At 42.6% G+C, this 13,947-nt stretch overlaps 1 protein-coding gene and 1 long non-coding RNA gene across 3 annotated transcripts in view; one reads left to right on the top strand and one right to left on the bottom strand.

The window, feature by feature from the left end:
* The window catches only part of LOC127527860 (uncharacterized), a 55,768-nt gene extending 47,330 nt beyond the window's left edge, over nt 1–8,438 (top strand). Inside the window, exon 3 of one of the 2 annotated variants that reach the window (XR_007935018.1) lies at nt 8,303–8,438. This is a non-coding gene — a long non-coding RNA (uncharacterized LOC127527860). The remainder of the gene's footprint in view (nt 1–8,302) is intronic. The other variant, XR_007935019.1, reaches the window with a different exon arrangement.
* Nucleotides 1–13,947, bottom strand: part of LOC127527837 (tripartite motif-containing protein 16-like) — a 108,344-nt gene that overhangs the window by 73,952 nt on the left and 20,445 nt on the right. The window lies entirely within an intron of this gene.

The raw sequence follows: 13,947 nt of genomic DNA, 5'->3' as shown, positions 1-13,947 counted from the left end.
ACAATAGTTGGACTGTCCACATTAAAATGTGCCAAGACTGGTCAAGTAGTAAGCAACTCTTTAAGTTTGTAAAAGGCTTCTGCACAGTCCGCTGACAAACTCCAGGATGGCTCTTATTTAAGCAGCTGCCAAAGGGGCGAGTGAGTGCAGAGTATTGTGACCTGAATCTCATGTAGTACCCTGTCATCTCCAGAAATGAGGCCAACTGTGAAGCTGAAGTAGGTGTTGGAACACGCTGAATGGCCTCCACATTCGACTGAAGGGGAGATAAACCTGGAGTTGACAAGTGGAACCCAATAAAGTCCACTTCATGTGCAGCAAACAGGCACTTATCTGCATTTAAGGTAAGGTTGTGGTGGCTAAGAGCTGCAAAGGTTGCTTGCAGACGTTCATCATGGACAGCATTATCTGGCCCATGGACTACAATGTCATCCAAGTAAACAACCACCACTGGAATTCCTGCCAGGATAGTGGACATTACTTTTTGGAAACAACTGGGAGCGGAGCACAGGCCAAATGGCATTCTGGTATAACGAAAAATTCCAACGTGGGTGGTGAATGAAGTCAAATCACTGCTGTCCTCGTGCAGAGGAACTTGAAGATAACTTTGATGAAGGTCGAGCTTTATAAAAACCTTTGAGCCATGGAAGTGAGTGGTGAGCTCTTCGATGGTCGGTAAGGGGTGACGATCAGGGATGACAGCCTGATTTACTGCCCTTAAATCCACACATAACCGCAGCCCTCCTGACTTGTCTTCTGCTTTGACCAAATTCGATATCCAGGGGGAGGCGTGGATTGGCTCTCTAATGCCATCTGTCAGGAGGTGTTGTAGTTCTGTTGTGACAGCATCCCGCAGGGCGAGGGGCACACGCCGCAGAGGTTGAATAACAGGAGTGACACATCTGTAGAGGGAAAGGTTAGGTGGCTGAAGTGGTAAGTGTGATAAGAATGTTGTGTAGGTGGCCATGTTTAGAAGTGACACTTTAGCTCCTGTGTCAAGCAGAAGAGGAATGCAAACATCATCCAGGCACACGGCACAGGAACGAAACCCGGGTAGAGAGGAACAGACTGTGTGAATAACTGCAGGGAGGACTCAGCAGAGCGTTGTTTTTGCTGTGTACAGTTACTGTTTCCAGGCTCTGGTGCTGAACTACACCATTTTGCGAAATGATTGGGTTTTCGACACCACCTACATATTTGTCCTCGTGCAGGGCAGTCCACGGCAGGAGACACATGTCTAGTAGAACCACAATGTCCACAGCGCTGGCGAGACTGAGCTGTATGAGGTCTCATCTGCTGTACTGATGCTTGAGACTGACAGTCAGACACACAGTTACACTCCGCGCCCTGTGGCTCATCACTGTCTGAACAGCAGGTAAGGGATTCGCAGAAGACATCTGTGTTTCACTTATTTTATGTGACATTGAGAAGATGATTCTATTTGACACGCAACAGTCAACGCTTTACTGAGCGTCAAGTCATCATCCTCCAAAAGAAGCCTCTCACACACCAGAGGAAGAGGAGTTTTGTCAATCAGTTGGTCTCTAATCATTTCATCACGAAGAAGGTCACATTTACAAGACTCGGCTAAACCCTTTAAGTCAGCCACGTACTGCGAAAGAGACTCACCAGCACGTTGTGTCCGCTGACGGCACTGTAGCCGTTTCAAAAGGACGCTCTGCTTTTATGTAAAGTGCCCGTCAAGGAGCCCAATAGCGACTTCGTATGTGTCACCGTCACCGAGAGTCTGGAAGACACGGAGTCCTTCTGAGCCGAGGCAATGCAGGAGAATGGCTCTGTGTCTACACTAGCAACTGCGTCCAAAGCCACCGCAAGCAGGTACGTTTGACATGAAGACTTCCATCTGTCCCACCGAACAGGCGCTTCGCCCGGCTGAGGCAGGAAAGGCTCGGGGGGTGGCAGGGAAACAAACGGAACATTTTCAGCCATCCTCGTTCGGCAATTGTAGTGTTTTCTAGATTGAAGTAGCGACACACTCAGAATAACGTTACGAATGCTGTTTATTGTTAACTCTGTTTAACCAACAACTCCATACAGCGAGCTTTTTAAAACCACAGCCCTCCCTCCGGCCGTCATACGTCTCAAAAGACGCAGACCATAGTAATCAACACCGAAACATAAAGCAATGGACAAAAGCATCATGAAACAATCATATACAACAAGGTCTACAGAGAGTTCATTGGACCTCACGCAGTGTGATTTGTAGGACCTTCTAGACACAGAAACACGACTGACTTTCTAAACGACGGCCACTCAGTTCAGTGGTGGACTCCACTCAAGTTCTGGACACGTCTCAAGGTGACAGGATGGACCAGAGTGCAGTTCAGAGTGACACAAGAAAGGTCTAAATATGAGTAAGAGGGAGAGATTTTAGTTTGTGATTTTTAATAAATTTATTAACCTTTCTGTTAACACGTCTTCACTTTATCATGGTGAGTTATTAAATGTTGATTCAATGGGCAAAAATGGGAAATTCATCCATGAAAAATTAAATCCACAATAAAGTGTGTAGAAAGAGTCTGAAGACTTTGTCACTCCACTGTATTTTGATATATGACACTTAAATTGTGAGGCGGCATGGTGGCACAGCGCAGCGCTGCTGCATTCCAACAGTCCTCACCTCCACCCTGATTATTACAGAACTTCACATTGTGACAATCGCTCCTCGTTGGTGGGTCAAAAATCAGCTGCTGGTTACGTCCACAAACTCCTGTTCTTCTGCTGCACTGTTTGTCAGCTCAGTTCATATTTGATATTTATTATATAGTGCCTTTGGTCACTACAGACATTTGTAGCAATAAAATACATTGCATTTTTCATTCCAACAGATGGTGCGTCATTTTACTACTACAAATATTTGTGATGCCCCATTTGTGCCATCTGTTGGAATGACAGAGACATAGCAGCTGGACTGACACACAGACAGACACTTGTCCTTTTATTAAAGTGCATGAACTCTGTTCTTGTATTTAAGTTGCACTTCACATCACTCTCTGCTTATTGAATGTCTTTAAGTCTGACATTAACAAGTCAGTAAGTTTACAATCAAAGTAGGAAATTCAAAATGATGTTTTAAACCTGAATAAAGCCGATAACATCTCATGATGTGACTCAGAGCTACAGAGTTACTGAGCTCCAGTCTTGATGTCCGGGCTGCCAGGAGAAGCTCCTCAAGACCCGCTATTTGATTGAGCGGGATTCTTTCTTTCTTTCTTTCTTTCTTTCTTTCTTTCTTGCTGTCGTAATTGCTTTAGTCTCATGCTTATTTATTGTTCTGTTCCTGCCTTGCCTGTTTACATGTTTACCACTCAATCCTTATTGTATGTAGCGTCTTCAGTCAGTCAGTCATTCTCCAACCTGCTATATCTGAACACAGGGTCACGGGGGTCTACTGGAGCCAATCCCAGCCAACACAAGGAGCAAGGCAGGATATATAGCGTCTTTCTTTTACTAATTTTATGAATGACACTCATGATGTCAGACTACTCTAGACGATATGCGGCCTTTCCTACTTTTCCCGTTATTTAAATACTCTTGCAGAACTCGGCCTGGCCACAAGACTGCGAGGCGGACACAAGAGAGCCGCTCGAGGGGTGTCAGGTTCAGCCGGCTGACTGGCCACGAGGAGCTCCGCCACAAGTAGGCGCTTCATTGCTCAGCTGTCAGACTGTCAAACCTGCACAGCAGGAGGCGGCGGTGAGCACAACGACATGAACTCGTGGGGGTCTGCGCAGATTCTCTGATCTTCGTCTCACTTTTCTTGCGTCGCATGCCCAAGTACCCCTCACTGAGGGATGCGGTCGGGGTCGTGTCTGCACGCACACTCACATAAATGACGAGTGTTGATGACAGATATAAACACGTGTGTATAAATATATGTGTGAATATCTAGAGTGTTGATTCTCGCAGCCCATATCGATATTCACAGACCTGAGTGGTTAAGGGCAGGACTAAGGGCGGGATAAATGTCAATCAAAGTCAGCGTCAGCGAATCATCTTCTTGCTATCACAGTCCGCCTACTCTGCTCCAGTCTGCGGTATTAGCCTTTTCGAAAAATCCTCAGGTAATTTAGGCGCCGGAACGACTCATTACCTCACGTGCTGTCGTAACACACTGAAGCCAACTTGTGCAGAAGTGCAGTGCTCAAAAAAAAAAAAAAAATAGAAAATAAACAATCAAATGGAATCATGTAAATGGTGGCGGCGCAGTCACACTCTGAAGTTGATGACGCGTGTTTGTATTTGTGTTTTTCAAACTGAAGTCAAAGTCCCCTGCGATCTCATAACCTGCCAGGTCAATTGTAATAACCTGAAGGTGCCGTTCAACGTGCGGACCAAACCAGCGATCCGCCTTCACCCCCCACCTCCCCGCAGTGCGCTCTCCCGCTGATCTCAAAGCGCAGCACCGGACTAAACCAGTCGGACATTCCGTGAAGCGCGCGTGTCACACTGAGACTTAGCGGAGTGAGCCTCACGTGAATAGCCGTCTGCTTACAGTTGAGGCTCAGTCGGTGCTGCGATCTCAAAGTGTCCGCCATTAACACAAGACGGGCTGAGACAGTCCACGGTTATGTGCGCACACTCGGGAGAATTAAGGAGCGCCGGGAAACGATCAAGGAGAACATCAGTGACGGAGACACCGAGGAGAGAGCGACATCTACAGAGGGAGTGTCTGTGACTATTATGGGATGGCTTGGGAAGAGAAACTCGGCTGAGCAAGAAGGAGAACTTCAGCTGGACTTGAGCTGCTGAATAATCGCCGATAACGTGTTAAAATATCTGCGATCAAAATATTTTTTGATTACATCTCGCCTGAAGAAGGGGCCTGAGTTGCCTAGAAACTTTGCATTTTATAATTTTTTTGTTAGCCAATTAAAGGTGTCATTTTACTTGACTTCTCACTACTTAAAACGACCCCCAAAATTTGTTAAATGAACGCAGTTAATCTGACTGCGAGTATCACAGTGCTAATGAAGCAGAACTAAATTAAATGCAAGTCTGTTAATATTAATAGCAGGTCACTGGCACTTGATCGTTATTATTATATTATTATGACTTATCTCATAATTATATGACTTGCTACCTCATTATTACGACTAAGTTTGACTAATATGACGGTACATCCCCCTCTAGTGGGTATAGTGAAGAATTGCAGCATCTTAAGTGTTTTGAACTCCAAGTTCCTCCCAGTTGGCGCCCAGTGGAGTCAACGCCACCTCCTTGGAGCTCCAGGGTGGAGGCTCCGGGCTGCAGAGATGCACACTTGGTGCCGATTGAAGCAAGTCTGAATATCAGCTGCTGCCCTTCGAGAGGTGACTGAAGTAGCCGTCTCTTCTTATTGCTAATCCACATCTGAGCAGAATTACAGCAGCTTTGACTCCTCATATAATATCAGCAGTGCGTACAGAATGCAAGCAGACATCACTTGAATATTAGGGTGGTATTAAAACTGAAGTGTTTAAGAAGTGTAACTAATAAAGTTTAATGTCAGGATTTATTAGCAGCTGATACTGAAAATGTGGGGTCAGACTGGAGTCACATGGACCACTCACCTCGTCACAGCACACTTTCATGTGTCACATGGACACACACGGGTACAAACACACACAGCAGGACACAAGCACTCAGACTGGGGAACAACACTCATCTGCCTCAATAATTAGCTTCATTTCAGCAAATGGAAGAATGAAACATTCATATGGCATCACCATATTTGTTGCTGCATTCTCCATTTTCTTTAAAATTATATATTTTTTATAACTTTTTGCTCTTTATTACAATACTAGCTGTGCTACATGTCTAAGATGGCTTGAATTCTCAGTAATCAACGTAGACCTCAGTGTTAATGTTTGCAGTGCACCATCTGTGGGAATGTATTTTGAAATGCATGTGATAATAAAATGAATTACAATTATCATTCCAACAGATGGTGTATCACAAGTGTCCGTAGTAGTACAGTACATTAATACAAATGTTTGTGATGTGCCATCTGTTGGAATGACAAATCCAATGCTTATGTCTCTGTTATATGCCATTCTATTGGCAGAGCTGAAGCACAACAAACTGCCGCAGGTCTGGACCAGCAGTTGTGTGCCAGTTGGGAGGTTTACAGGCTGGTATGGTGCCCACTAATCACACTCACACTAACACACATTCCGTCATTAAACTGCTGGCCGATATCAGTGGTGACGTCTGGTGCTGCGGCTCTGTAACTGGATGATGTTGATTAGCATGGGAGTCATAAAAGCAGAGCTAATGTTTGTGAGGCGCCATCTGTTGGAAAGACAGAGACAAAGTGACTGGACAGATACACAGACAGACACACAGACACTTGTCCTTTTATTAAAGATGATTAATCATAAACAAGAAGTCTTAATATCATCAGAACATTCAAAATATGAGATATTATCAGCGGAATTTACAAATCAAAAATTACCAAATGAACAAATTTGACAAATAACAGTCATCCATATTTTTTTTGTGTGTGTTTTGATCTTATAAGTTTAATAAGCAATTCAAATTTTACAAACTGTGAAGCATTAACAGGCAATTTATCTCTGTGAATGTAACACCTAATCATAATTAACTAAAGATTAATCTAAAATAAGTATTCTTTTAAACATTAATTATTATAAAACCAAACTGTCCTTCAAGGTGATGTCAATATTCTGAATATTTTTTAGATCTCACCAAACACTTCACATCCTAACTTCTCATGGGTTTAATATGCAGAGAGGCCACAAGAGGGAGCAGTTTGGCTCCAGAAGAATCAGCTGATGTCACAGCCCTGAAAGTCACAGGAATGTCACTAAGGTGCAAGTCACATGACCAGCGTCTGAGTTGACAGCACATGATGAGGGCCACAGGAGCTGACGTGAAGTCGATTATCAGTGACTGGCAATGTGTCCAGTGTGCTCATCGACTTTTAAATGACATTTTGCCCTGAATGTGCCCACCTGCCCACCCTGCTGACTGACATTTCCATTTCATTAATCCTGAGCTCTAAAAGACCCCAAGGTCAGCAGGAGACGACCTCAACCAACACAAACATCAGACGACAGGACAACATGGCCGTCAGCCTGTAGAGTTTGAATGACTGCCAATGTGCAGCTGTGATGAGGACCTGAGTGACCAGACTGACCAGTGGCTTTATGAGCTGACACAGTGGGGACTGAAGCAATGGCCGAGGTGACAGGAGAGAGAAGAGAGCAGCAGGGCTTAGGTCAGCAGTGAAGAGCTCATCGGGTGACAACCTGTGTGGTGAGCGAGTGCTTAAAGAATCAGACGTCAGTCACACATCGAGATACGGATTTGATCAACGAGGAATACAATCTGTGATCACAGGACGGCCATCAGCGTGTGACGAGTCAAAGAGGAGAAAATCAGGAGGGAGGAACAAAACTGACAAACACACAAGTGACACACTCGTCTGACTCACTCTGTCTCAGGTCACTCATCTCACCCTTTATCACCCTGATGCTCTTCTCTATCATCCTCACCCCTCACTCTTTATTCACCTTCTCCTCTTCCTTTTAACTTCTCAGGCTCCATGAAGATGACAGATTTAGAAGTCATAGTCGCCATCTGCTGGTGAGGCCTGTAATACACAGTGGGGGGGGTGGGGGGGTGGCTGTCAGCCTGGGCCTTCATTGGCTTCTTCACACACACTGATGTCAGGTGACACGCCGCTCCTTGAGGGGTCCTGAGGGAATTGTAAATTAATCCAATGTGTATGTCAGTGGAAAGATTAAAATGTCCCCAAGTGTCACATCTGAATGTCACTTTGAACACCGACAGTGAAGGTGAAGTCAGTCAGCTGACTCATCTCCTTGAAGTTGGGTGACAGTGGGAACAACAAGGTGGAGGTGCAGTTTAATGTCTAACGTGACACCAAGTGAGTCAGTAAAACACCAAACTCCATCCGTATGGCCGACATGTGACTGAGCGGTGAGTCCTTGTCTTTAGACATTCACAGTGAATTCATTCAGAGGTGACAGACCACCGGAGTAACTAATAGAGGGGCAGACAATGTCTGTTCAGAGGCCAGCACTCCAGTCACTTCTGTCACTCTGTGCTCCTAAATAGTCACTGGAATGAGGCTCTGGATACTGAGACAGGCATGTGGTCCTGCTGGACCAGCACTACTGAAAGGCGCTATATAGACTGACTTAACAGGTGACATTCAGTGACACTCGGAGGACACAGCAGTTGGGGAGTCAGCCTGAAGGACATGTGGCTGTGACTCAAAAGTGACCCCTGCTGGTCAGACTGGTATTTGTAGATCTGAGGTGTCACCGCCCCTAACTATGACACACACACCTGATTGGCTACTCAGACTCAATAATAATGGAGACCCTGACAGCCGCACTCGCCCCTCATTCTCTTCCACAAATTCACTCACAGAGGTGCTGCCCCCCACCTATAGTGTAACATTAATTTTCAACCCAAACTGCAAACACAAAGACACCTGAGTTTGTGGGGACATCAAGTGACCGGTGGAGGGTACTGGTCAGGGTTCACATGGTGTCAGATGGCTGATTGTTACACTGCAGTCAGGACCAACATAAAACCCTGGATAGAGGGGCTCAGTGAAGGAGGTGTTGAACCTGTGCAGGAGGGTCATTGTGTGTGAGACGCTATAAAATGACAGAGAGCCAGCAGGCCAGTCCAGATACACACCTATTCTGGGGCTGTAGGGGGTGCTGATTACAGTCTGCTGGTTCTTTTGATACACAGAGTACTGGGAATGAGAACACAGCAAACACCAGGACTTGTCGTTGGTTCCAAGGCCGCACTCCATGCCATATCCTTTCCTGCTCAGTCCTTTATATGTGACTCCAATCCTCATGACGTCTCCACTGCACTCCACCTCCCAGTAACAGCGAGTCCCAGTCAGAGCCTCTCTGCACAGAACTTGACGCCATGGGTCAAATCTGTCAGGATGATCAGGATATTCAGTCTTTGTCCCCTCACGTGTCACCTTCTTGTTCCCTGCAGACAGACGGAGGTCTCTGTGTGCCGTGTTGATGTCCAGTGTGAGGGGACAGAAGTCTGAAAGGAGAGAAAAGAAAATGAGTGAAGAAATCTGGGAGTGTGTAACGGGACTGGGGGCGGAGCACAACACAGACAATTAACAGAAGCCAATCAGGAGCTGCGCTGACCAGACACTAATAGTAAAGAGCTCATCTGATTGGACAGAATTTGTGGGGATTAAAAATTAAATCATAAAAAGACAACAAGAGACAACAACAACAACAACAACAACATTTATTTATATAGCACATTTTCATACAAAAAGTAGCTCAAAGTGCTTTACATAATGAAGAGAAGAAAAATAAAAGACAAAATAAGAAATTAAAATAATACAACATTAGTTAACATAGAAAGGAGTAAGGTCCGATGGCCAGGGTTGACAGAAAAAAACAAAAAAAAAAACTCCAGAAGGCTGGAGAAAAAAAATAAAATCTGTAGGGGTTCCAGGCCACGAGACCACCCAGTCCCCTCTGGGCATTCTACCTAACATAAATGAAATAGTCCTCTTTGTAGTTCGGTCTTTTCACGGAGTCACTTGATGCTGATGGTCATACAGACTTCTGGCTTTTAATCCATCCATCATTGTTGGAACATCATGGTGCTTTGGGTAGATGGTGGTGGCGCACGCCACCACCAACAGGACACCGGAAAAGGAAACAGAAGAGAGTGTAGGGGTTAGTACAGATTTTGAATGAATAGTTATTATAATGAATTAGATATACAGAGTATCAGGATTAAATTACAGTGAAGTTATGAGAAGGCCATGTTAAAGTAATGTGTTTTCAGTAGTTTTTTAAAGTGCTCCACTGTATCAGCCTGGCGAATTCCTACTGGCAGGCTATTCCAGATTTTAGGTGCATAACAGCAGAAGGCCGCCTCACCACTTCTTTTAAGTTTTGCTCTTGGAATTCTAAGGAGACACTCAGTTGAGGATCTGAGGGTACGATTTGGAATATAAGGTGTCAGACATTCCGATATATAAGCCGGGGCGAGATTATTTAAAGCTTTATAAACCATAAGCAGAATTTTAAAGTCAATTCTGAATGACACAGGTAACCAGTGTAGTGACATCAAAACTGGAGAAATGTGTTCGGATTTTCTTTTCCTGGTAAGGATTCTAGCAGCTGCATTCTGCACTAGTTGCAAACGATTCATGTCTTTTTTGGGTAGTCCTGAGAGGAGTGCGTTACAGTAATCTATCCGACTGAAAACAAACGCATGAACTAATTTCTCTGCATCTTTCGATGATATAAGAGGTCTAACTTTTGCTATGTTTCTTAGGTGAAAAAATGCTGTCCTAGTGATCTGATTAATATGCGATTTAAAATTCAGATTACAATCAACGGTTACCCCTAAGCTTTTTACCTCCGATTTGACTTTTAATCCTAATGCATCCAGTTTATTTCTAATAGCCTCATTGTATCCATTATTGCCAATCACTAAGATTTCGGTTTTTCTCTTTATTTAATTTGAGAAAGTTACTATTCATCCATTCTGAGATACAAGTTAGACATTGTGTTAGCGAATGAAAAGATTTGGGGTCATCAGGTGCTATTGATAAATACAGCTGTGTGTCATCAGCATAGCTGTGGTAGCTCACGTTATGTCTCGAGATAATCTGACCTAATGGAAGCATGTAGATTGAGAAGAGCAGTGGACCCAGGATAGAGCCTTGTGGACCACCATATAGAATATCATGTGTCATTGAAGTTTAATTACCACAACTAACAAAGAATTTTCTCCCTGCCAGGTAGGATTCAAACCAATTTAAGACACTGCCAGAGAGGCCTACCCATTGACTAAGGCGATTCTTAAGAATATTATGATCAATGGTGTCAAATGCGGCACTCAGATCTATGAGGATGAGAACAGATAAATGGCCTCTGTCTGCATTTACCAGCAAGTCATTTACTACTTTAACGAGTGCAGTTTCTGTGCTGTGATTTGTTCTAAAACCTGACTGAAATTTATCAAGAATAGCATGTTTATTGTGGTGCTCATTTAACTGCATAATGATGGCCTTCTCTAGAATTTTACTTAAGAAAGGCAGGTTAGAGATGGGTCTATAATTTTCAAGAGCAGAGGGATCGAGATTATTTTTCTTAAGTAGGGGTTTAACTACCGCAGTCTTAAGACAGTCTGGGAAGACCCCCGTATCTAATGACGAATTTACTATGTCAAGAACATTATCACTAAGCACGCCCGATACGTCTTTGAAAAAATTTGTTGGTATTGGGTCAAGGGCACAGGTGGAGGGTTTCATTTGAGAAATTATTTTATGTAAATCAGGTAAATCTATCCTAGTGAAAGACTTTAATTTGTTTATTATGGGGTACTGGGGTTTAGGAGGATCCTTAGTGTTGGGGAGATATACTATGTTATTTCTAATATCATTAATTTTTTGATTGAAAAATACAGCGATAGCCTCACAGGTTTTACTGGAAGTACTTAGGAGGCATTCCTTTGAGTTACCTGGTTTAACAGACGATCAATCATCGAAAATAAGACTATGGGATTACTAGCATTGTTATTTATAATCTTAGAGAAATAGCAGCGACTCTCAAGACGGACTGTGTTATTGTATTCTGTTATTTTAACTTTTAATATCTCATAGTCAATAGTTAGTTTAGTCTTCCTCCATTTATGCTCAGCTCTACGGCATGTTCTCTTTAAATCAGACACTCTTTGGGTCTTCCATGGTATAACAATGCTAGAAGATTTTTTAACTGTCTTTTCAGGTGCAACTAAGTCAACAGCAGCCCTCACTTTAGTATTAAATCTTTCCACCTTACTATTTACATTCTCCTCGCTATTATAGTTGGCACTATAAACGGACTGATTGGTTAGAATGTTTGTAAGTTTTAAAGCTGCTTATAGTCAAAGAAGCGTTTTTTAACAATATGCTTCTCATGAGTGTTTTCTATCATTATTTCTATATTAAAAAGTAGAAGAAAATGGTCTGATAGACCAATATCAATGACCTGCTTTATATCAACTTTTAGTCCTTTAGTAATTACTAAGTCTAACGTATGACCTGCTTTATGTGTAGGCTGATTAACGAGCTGTCTCAAATCAAAAGAGTCCAGGAGGTTCATAAATTCTTTTACTTTCTGGTCACATTGATTATCTATATGAAAATTAAAGTCACCGACTATTAAGAGTGTGTCATAGTTCGTAATTAAGATTGACATCAAGTCAAAGAATTCCTCAAAGAAAGACGCGTTGAATTTTGGAGGTCTATACACGGATAATACTAGAACGTGAGAATCTCCCTCAATAATAATGGCGAGATACTCAAAAGACTTGAATTTACCAAAACTGATAAAACTGATAAAACAAGAAGATATTGACAAGAGTTTAGACAAATAGATTGAAAACAAATATTGAGAATGTAATAAAAGAAGAGCAGACATGTGTGGTACAGCGGAGAAGTGCAGCAGATAACCGGTGTGTCTTAAGAGACTGTATTAATGTCAGGAGAGAGAAAAACCTGCATGTCGCAATATTACATTTAGATTTGGAGAAAGCATTTGATAGAATTGCACATAAATATATGTGGAAGATACTCCAAAACATGGGAGTTCATGAAGGTTTTCTGGACTGGATAAAAGTAGTCGATAAAGATATACGAAGTGAGATAAAAGTAAATAACAAACTAACAGAGGAGATACAGGAGAAATGTGGAGTAAGACAAGGGTGTCCATTGTCAGCAGTGCTGTTTATTCTGTGTATAGAGCCCTTATTAAATAAAATTAGGAGGGACACAAATATAAGAGGAGTTGAAGTACCAGGAAGGGGGGGACAACAAATAAAAGTGTTTCCATATATGGATGACATAACAATAATAGTCAGAGATACATGGAGTATAAATAAAGTAACAGAACATACAGAAGTGTTTATGGAGGGGGTCAGGTTCAACTTTACACCTCAATAAGAGGGAATGCGTCCTTTGGGGAAATGGAAAGAAAAACCACAAGGAAGAATAAGGTTATGAAATGTGGAGAAAGTATTAGGGATAAGATTTGGAGTCGAGAGTACGGAGAGGATGGAGTGGAAAGAAATGGAAAAAAGATCAACAAACAAACAGAGTTTGGAGGATAAGGAACTTGTCAATGGAAGGGAAGATATTGGTGATGAAGGCCGTTATAATCCAAAACTATCATACTTAGCAAAGGGTTTTTACACCAAAGAAAATATTAAGAAGAATTATAAGAACGTGTTTTGTGTTTCTATGAGGGTCAAAATGTGAAAAATTGGCAAAGAGGAAGGTAAAGAAAAGGAGAGAAAATGGAGGGAAAGAGGATCTGAATATAGAAAGGGAGTTGGCTTTAAGACACACAGCAACTGTTGTTAATATGGCGTTAAATAAAACGGGGAAATTAGCGGACATGATCAGATATCTGCTAGGCACAGAACTGAGAAAAGCAAAATTATTAAAAATGACAAATAGCAGACCCATTGCCTTTAATATGCCAAAAATATTATAAAACAATAGTAACATTTGTTAAAAGATATTCATGGGAGGAAGGAGATCCCAAAATTTGGCAAAAGAGAAAAGACCTAAAAAAATAAAAAGGAAAAGACGAAACGGTACTAAAAATCCAAAAGCTCACTGAAGAGCAAGCAAGAAAAGTGTGGCAGCAAAATGAGACAAAGAATTAACGAATAAACAAAAAGACCTCGGGTGTGTGACATGACATGAAATCCTACCAACGCAGGCGGCCATGTACAAAAGGAGAGTCACGAAAAGTTCAATATGTCCGAGGGAGAACTGCTGAGAGGTGGAAACACCAGAGCATGTGTTTAGGAACTGCAAAAAGACACAAGATGTGTGGAATGAGGGGTTAAAGGAATGGAAAGGGAGGACAGGAAAAGAGGGGATGACAAAAGAAG

This window comes from Erpetoichthys calabaricus, chromosome 5 (genome assembly GCF_900747795.2).
Source record: "Erpetoichthys calabaricus chromosome 5, fErpCal1.3, whole genome shotgun sequence".
Lineage (NCBI taxonomy): Eukaryota > Metazoa > Chordata > Cladistia > Polypteriformes > Polypteridae > Erpetoichthys > Erpetoichthys calabaricus.
The sequence above is the reverse complement of the archived record's forward strand: the minus strand, read 5'-3'. Positions and strand labels throughout refer to the sequence as shown.